Here is a 7,683-nt window from a genome sequence, read left to right as displayed (position 1 = left end):
ACAAACAGTGCTTTTTTAAGTCGTTCTTTAAAAAAAAAAAATTGTTTAAGTCAGGCAACTGTTTTTTGTATTTTTTCAGTGGTTGTTATTTGATAGGTAGCCTATAATCTGATATATATATATATATATATATATATATATATATATATATATATATATATATATATATATATATATATATATATATATATATATATATATATATATATATATAAAACCTATAGGTTGCTTTCACTTTAAATACTGCCTACAGTAATACACGGAGCCAATAGCCTAACCTACTGTCACACGTCCCAAACCTATTCACTCAAGACACCTCCAAGACGGACATTTAGGCATAATCATGGGTGTATTTGATCTTGATTGTTCAAGGGCATTAAGCCTATAGAGCAGATCTGTATACTCGCGAGCGCTGACAGGCTGCAAACGCACAGAATCCACAGCCAGTCTGACATCTGTCCGTGTCAGGAGAGCGAACTGAGTTTGCGGTATACAGCGCTTTTATTAACTCTTATTTTAATTGTGATCTCGCAGATATTACTTTTATTCGGTCATTCATACATCTCTAGAGTAATCAATTCGCTTGGTCCATGGCACTTAGGCCTATGCGAGACGGCAGGTGAGAAAGATTCACTTTCGCTTTTACCGTGCAAGCACCACAACGTCTGTAATCCTCATAAAAACAATGTATTAAAGCTTTAAATAAATTAGACATAGTTCAATTCAATATTAATTTATTTTTTTGTTACTGAAAATATTTTTTTGTGATTATTTTGCGGTGAAATGGCAAATTATGCAGGATCGCAAAAAAATGCGACACTTTGCTTATTTTTGCATTGAATTCAGCGATCGCGGAATCACGAAAAACTGGAGGGACTGACATACATTCATATATACATACATATATACACACATATCTATATTCAAACTAAAACAAAACTTCTCACAACCTCTGAAACTTGCTGTAGCACACTTATGAAACATAACCGAAACAAAGTGTCCATTATTCTCATTCAGCCCATACTAGATCTTAGATCCCACTTCTGACACCATGTAGGCCTATTGGGTTTTGTCTTGTATGTGTTGCACGGGGTGTGCAATTTTAAATGAGGAGACATACAAGGAGTACCGAACAAACTGGAAGCTTTTACTCGACAATGAGCTGCCGTATTCACTTGTTATGTGAATTATGTGAATATTACACAACGGAAGTGTTTTTTAATGCTAAGTCACTGAAGTAACCCTTTAAAGAGTGTGTTAGTAATATAATATGCGCCTATAGGTGGGCCCATAATGCACATACTCTTTGCTTATTACACACACAGGTACAAGCAGCAGCATTATTAAATATTAAAAATATTTCCCAGTCATATTTCCCACCCTTGATCATGTTATTAAAGCTACATAGTACACAACTGGACTAGCCTTTTTTTAGTAAGATACCAAAAAAACATTGCAAAATGTTTTGTAAATTTCTGGAAATTACCACAACAAAATCAGTCATTTTGATCACAAAAATCACACAAAAAAATATCCCAAAATCCGGGAGGGACTGTGTATAGAGCATACTTATTCAAAATACTGTAAGTACCTACTCAAGAGTCTCACTGCTGGTATTCCGGTCCATTGGTCACAGTGGAATGAAAGTCAAATGCATTGCATTGTGGTATAGATTCTTCCATGCTGTGGGTGAATCTGGAGGAGCATGCTAGCATACTACTTACTAGTTCAACCATAAGATGGCAGAAATAGTATACAGCGTTTGCTCAGTGTACTATAGCAATAGTAAGAATAAACTAATATGCTATTCCAAAAAAAAAAAAAAATTCAGTTATTTATCACAGAATTTTTGCGGCCTCTTCAGTAGAGAGCAGTGCAGCTCTGTCAAATTGGTGCATGCTCACTTAAAAATGTTGGGTTAAAAATAACCCAACACGTAACCCAACTGTGGGTTGGTATAGCACCTTCCCAACGTTGGGTTATTTTAACCCAATGCATTGGGTTAAAAAACAGTTGGGTTTAAAGTAACCCAACAGTTGAGTTAAATTTTTATTTTTATTCATGCCATTATTTTAATAAATAAAATACCCATTGTTTTCAAATACAGATTTTTTTATTTGTATAAAACAATACATGTGCTTTAAAATATATATTGTAAATGTCAAACTAAATATTGGGGAGTAAATATTTATTGTAAATATACATACATTTGTAAATATTAAATTCAAAATACACAGCACACATAATACACAAAAATGTACATAAGGTAAACATACATAAAAGGTGTACATACAAAACAAAAATTAAAAATGAACACAACAAATATTAAATTAAAAACCTATACAAATATGGACAGAATACACAAATTCATAATATTAAATTCTTCCAGAAATAAACAACTTTATTAAAAAAATCTACATTGTACACTGTATGCCTTGATGTGTTTGCATGCTACAAAATCTCCCAAATGGGGCAGAGGTCTTTGGATAGTTCATGTCATAAATAAATAAAAAAATCAGAAACATACAGCCAGTGCTTGAAATAAGGTCTTCTGTTCAACTGCCTCCACAATGAAAATGAAAAAAATCAGCGAGGTCTCTTTGTCCCCAAGCATCGTCATTTGGATCCTGGCTTGTCTCACTGTTCAGCTAATGCACCATATTAGTTCCAACCTTAAAAGAATAAAAAAAAGTTCAGTTTGCTTGCACTGTGACAACATCAGCAGTGTTAAATTACGTAAAAGTTACAATGAAGCAGTGTTGTACTGAATTAAACAAATTGTCACTAATTAGTCATTACATCTGCTGTTAATTTTTCACCAATCAACATACTAATCCTCATGCTGTTTCAAACCCGTAAGACTTTGGTTCATCTTCGGAACACAGAAAGGCCTAGAAAGGCAGTAAAGACATTAAAGTAATCCATGTGACTCCAGTAATTTAACCTCAGTTTTATGAACTGACAAGCGTATATTCTATCCCTTAACCATAATTTACCACTTTATTTGCAAAACATTAATCTCAACACATGTTCACGAGAGCCCCTTGACGCATGCGTTGTGTTGAAAAGAGAGCAAATGTTGTTGTGTTATGTTTTTTTTTTGTGTTGTTGTTGCAAAAAGCACTCGTGTCGCTTCATAAAACTGACGTTAAACCACTTGACTCCCATGGATTACTTTAATGCTGTCTGTCCTGGGTCTTAAAGTGGTAGTTGCGTAGGTCGTCAATGGAGGGACAGAAACCATGCAGATTTCTTTAACATTTGTGTTTCAAAGAACAACGAAAGTCTTACAACGACACGAGGGTAATTCATGAGATAGTTTACCCAAAAATGAAAATGATTCCATGATTTACTCCCCTCAAGCCAACCTAGGTGTGTATGACATTCTTCTTTCAGACAAAAACAATCTGAGTTATATTAATAAATATCCTGGCTCTTCAAAGCTTTATAATGGAAGCCCATAATTTGAAGCCCAAAAATGCATCCATCCATTATAAAAGTGCTTCACACGGCTCCGGAGATTAATAAGAACCCATTGAAGTGAATTGATGGGATTGTGTAAGAAAAATATCCATATTTAACACGTTATAAAGTAAAATATCTAGCTTCCAATGGACCGCATTAAGTATTCAACTTCTGAAAAAAGCTTAACTGCTGTGAGAATAACGTCGGACGTAGCGTAAAAAAACGTAAATGTCGAGACGATAAAGTTGGACGTAGCGTAACCGTTTTGAATTGCGAGAGGCGATACAGTTTCTTTGTAAGTTGAATAAGGAAGGCTGTCTGTCGAAAATTTGTTATTTTAGTCTATTAAGTTTTAAATATGGATATTTTTTCTACAAAAACCCATCGATTCACCTCAGAAGGCCCTTATTAACCTCATGGAGCCTTATGGATTACTTTCATAATGGATGGATGCACTTTTTTGGGCTTCAAATTTTGACCATTATAATGCTTGGATTAGTCAGGACATTTATTAATAACTGATTGTGTTCGTCTGAAAGAAGAATAACATATACACCTAGGATGACTTGAGGGTGAGTACATTATGGGATATTTTTTGGGTGAACTATTGGATAATCTATTAACAAGCAAAATCAATAAAGGAAATAATAAATGGATGCATATGAGCAGTGCACTTTATCAAAGCTAATTTGATAGTGTTGCTTTAACTTACAGGCTGATGGGTGAATGTAATTAAGCTTCTCTTCATTTCAGCATATGTTGGACACACCATGTTGTCCATTTGTGAGGTATGTCGATGATGGCAGGATGGCAGGAAGGGTTTTAACGGCAGTTTCTCCATGATCATCTTTGAAAGACAAGTTTACAGAAAAAGAGAAAAAAACAGTTTTCACCTACCAAATGTGTGGACCTGATTTCATATGCACTTAGACACAACCAAAACAACTTATTGAAATTAAAACATATTGTATGAAAATGAGAGAAGACAGCTGAAAAAAATAATAATAAACTGGTTGTTTCCCAAATAACCTGGTTCTGTAGTAGACCCTGCACTGCACATTGGCCTATCTAATGTTATTCAACTTACCAACTTGTTAATAGAGACTCCAAACCCGGAAATGTGCGTCAGATAAGGAAGACATCGAACTTGTGTACTATTGGTGATACTCCAGGACTAGAGTCGAGAACCACTGAGATCCAATCCTTCCTCTGCATTAGAATGAAGCAGGGGGAAAAAAATAACCAGAAAAGTAAACTAGTCTTTAAAAAATAATTGTGTACAACTTGTTTCAATATCGTACTCACCTTTAATTAAATGGCAGAGGTTCAACTGTTCTAGTCTTTGCTTCACAAATGAATCCATTGGTCTAAAACACAGGTATATAACACATTTAGTACAACATATTTAAAATAAAGGCAAAAACTGTCATAGCTTCATAAATGGTTGTATGATTTAGCTACTCCTGTAATACGTTTAATAGTAACATGCATAATATGTATTCATATGACAAAATTCATTATGAATATAGGCCTACCACATTTCTGCCAAATTATCATAGTTGCAGTTTGTGTTAACTTACTACGGTAAAACTAGGTAATTTGTGGGTTGGAAAACATTCTAACTGTTGTGAACTAACGTTAAAATTGTTAGCACAATATTTCAGTTTTCTGCGTCAATGCTGTTGTGAATATCTGCACTCATTCATCTCACAACAGATATTTAGAGTAGTAAGTTATACTGTTGGATATTTCGGCGAATTCAAACGCTTCCCCCTGGATCTCACAGCGCTGCTGTGGTGTCGTGTGACCGGGTCTGAGCTCGCGCTGCACGGGCCAAGCTGATAATGCTCCGCGCGGCTTTAGATAGTGATTTCAGACTAGGCATAAGTTACTTACTTTCTGTATCGCCGTATTAAGTTTCTAAATAGGTACACTAGAATAATGTTTTTACTATATTACTGCTAGCGAGCTAACTGGGATAGCTATGGTTTATTTCCAATCTATCTCATTTTTCCAGAGCGCATTAAATGGATTTTTTTAAATAAAATTCAGTTTTCGACTATATTCAACGTTTCAGTAAACAATACATAATGTTATAAGAGTTGTATTCATAAAAAAATGGCATGTCTTACCTTTCATTTCATAATCAGGCTGCAGCAGCGTCTTCTGTTGGCAGTAACTGGACGGTTTGCCGTTAAAATTTGAACCGTCACTGGGGAAACCGTATTTAACCCAACGGCCGGGTTATTACTAAAAATAACCCAACGATGTTAAAATAACCCAACATTTTGCAAAATAACCCAACATATTGACCCAATATGTGTAACCCAACGGTTGGGTAAAAAAAATAACCCAACGTTTTTTAGTGTGTGTCTTCGGTAAAATGCAGGTTTGAGTGGATTTTATTATAAATGATCTATAAAATATCTATAAATTAATTAAAAAAGTTAGAAGTTTCCCCGCTGAAAATGATACAAGCTCCGGCATGATCCAGTGTCGTTACATTGGAAACGGGACAACAGAGACTGGCCGATTACACTTCAAATGAACCCAGCATGTGTTCTGTCCACTTATCTATATAGAGAACATTATATTCTGTGCTATATTTTCCCATCCCTAGGTTGAAAACAACCCAATAACCCAATAAATATGTTTTTTAGAGTGCCGATGTTTTATCAGAATTCAATATTTTTAGATTCTTTACAGGGTGCAACAGGCTTGTTCTGCCCCTTTTGTGCAAGGATTTCTAATCACGTGTCATTTACGGCTCAGGTCATGTTTATTGTCTTCTACTGTATTGTCTCTGTGCAAAAAGCTATCTTCACCTTTAGTGTACTGCTTTCTCACTCATTCCCTTTTCACCATCACACTCTTTTTGTTCCTTTTCAAAGGCAGTCACCCGCTCCCAAGGGTTTTAAGATCCCAGTTATTGAACCTACAGCTGAAGACCAAATGACTCAAAGTCATTTTGGGTGGGAAAATTTCATCCACCCCTCAAGATTGTCATGTGTAGGGTTATATGATTACAGCTATTAAAATCTATGCAACGCAGTTTCCCCGAATCCCTCCTACCCACGCGGTTCATGGGCAGGTCTCAGAGATAACCACAGAGAATTAGATTGCAAATGTGGAAGCAAGGTAAAGAATATGTTTTAACGGCTTAAAGGGAGGTTTCAGCCAGAAATAGAAATTCTGTCATCATTTACTCACTCTCATATCATTCTAAAACTATATGACTTTAATTCGTCTGCAGAACACAAATAGTTTAACAGAATGTTTTGAGTGCTCTTTCATATTAGTTTCAAAGTAAATTGCTTTCTGAAAGGAACAAGATGAAATGTATGTCATTGTTTAATGTAAATCTCATTCACATGCATTTTGTGGATGTTTTGTACTTTTATTCAGCAAAGATGCAATAAAATTTGTCATTTGATTTCTCAAATGACTTTTACAAAGAGTAATATGAGTAATTTGAGTAATATTTCAAATAAATGCTGTTATTTTTTACTTTTTATTTACTGCAAATTTCCACAAAAATAATTTGCATGTAAATATTTTCAGCAATTCAGCATTAGAATGATTCCTGAAGGATCCAGAAAACTGAAGCAATTCTGAAAGCAATGCATTGAGTTGAAAAAAGCACATCCATCCATCATAAACATACTCCACACGGCTCCGGGGGCCTTCTGAAAGGAATCGATGGGGTTTTGTAAGAAAAATATCCATATTTAACATGTTATAAAGTTAAAAATATCTACTTCCCTTTCGGGGAACTCGAGCTGCGTCGAAACGCTGTGAGAACGCCTCTGCGTTAATGCGTCGTGAAGCGCCTGTAGAACCATTCCATCGAAAAAAAAAAAAAGATCGATCGTCGGCGTGATGACGTCATCGACCGGAAGCTATAAAACGTCCGTGAAAACAAACAGGAACTAGCTTCTGAGCCTTCAGCAAGCGATCTGTGTGAACCTGTCTGTCTATTTGGTGTTTTTGTCTGTCTATATCCAGAGATTTTCCACCCTTTTGTTAAATATTGCAACATATATTAACAAACAAAGAGAAAATAAAATAGATAGAGTAAATGGCGAGCGAAAGCAGTAACTTTAAGAGGTGTGTTCATCCCTGCCCACGTTACATCACGAGCGGGGATACACACTCTCTTTGTGTAGCCTGCTTGGGAGCGCAGCATGCCCAGGCAGCCCTCGAGGGGGCTGCTTGCGA

At 35.6% G+C, this 7,683-nt stretch overlaps 1 long non-coding RNA gene across 1 annotated transcript; it reads right to left on the bottom strand.

The window, feature by feature from the left end:
• Window positions 1-2,460: 2,460 nt before the first annotated feature.
• Window positions 2,461-5,791, bottom strand: LOC137064007 (uncharacterized). Its single transcript, XR_010901466.1, has 5 exons — window positions 5,598-5,791; window positions 4,771-4,832; window positions 4,553-4,674; window positions 4,178-4,312; window positions 2,461-2,672 (listed from the first exon to the last, which is right to left on the bottom strand). It is a non-coding gene; the product is annotated as an uncharacterized lncRNA (long non-coding RNA).
• Window positions 5,792-7,683: the final 1,892 nt, after the last annotated feature.

The sequence above is a fragment of the Pseudorasbora parva genome, chromosome 24 (genome assembly GCF_024679245.1).
Source record: "Pseudorasbora parva isolate DD20220531a chromosome 24, ASM2467924v1, whole genome shotgun sequence".
In the NCBI taxonomy this organism is placed as follows: domain Eukaryota; kingdom Metazoa; phylum Chordata; class Actinopteri; order Cypriniformes; family Gobionidae; genus Pseudorasbora; species Pseudorasbora parva.
The sequence above is the reverse complement of the archived record's forward strand: the minus strand, read 5'-3'. Positions and strand labels throughout refer to the sequence as shown.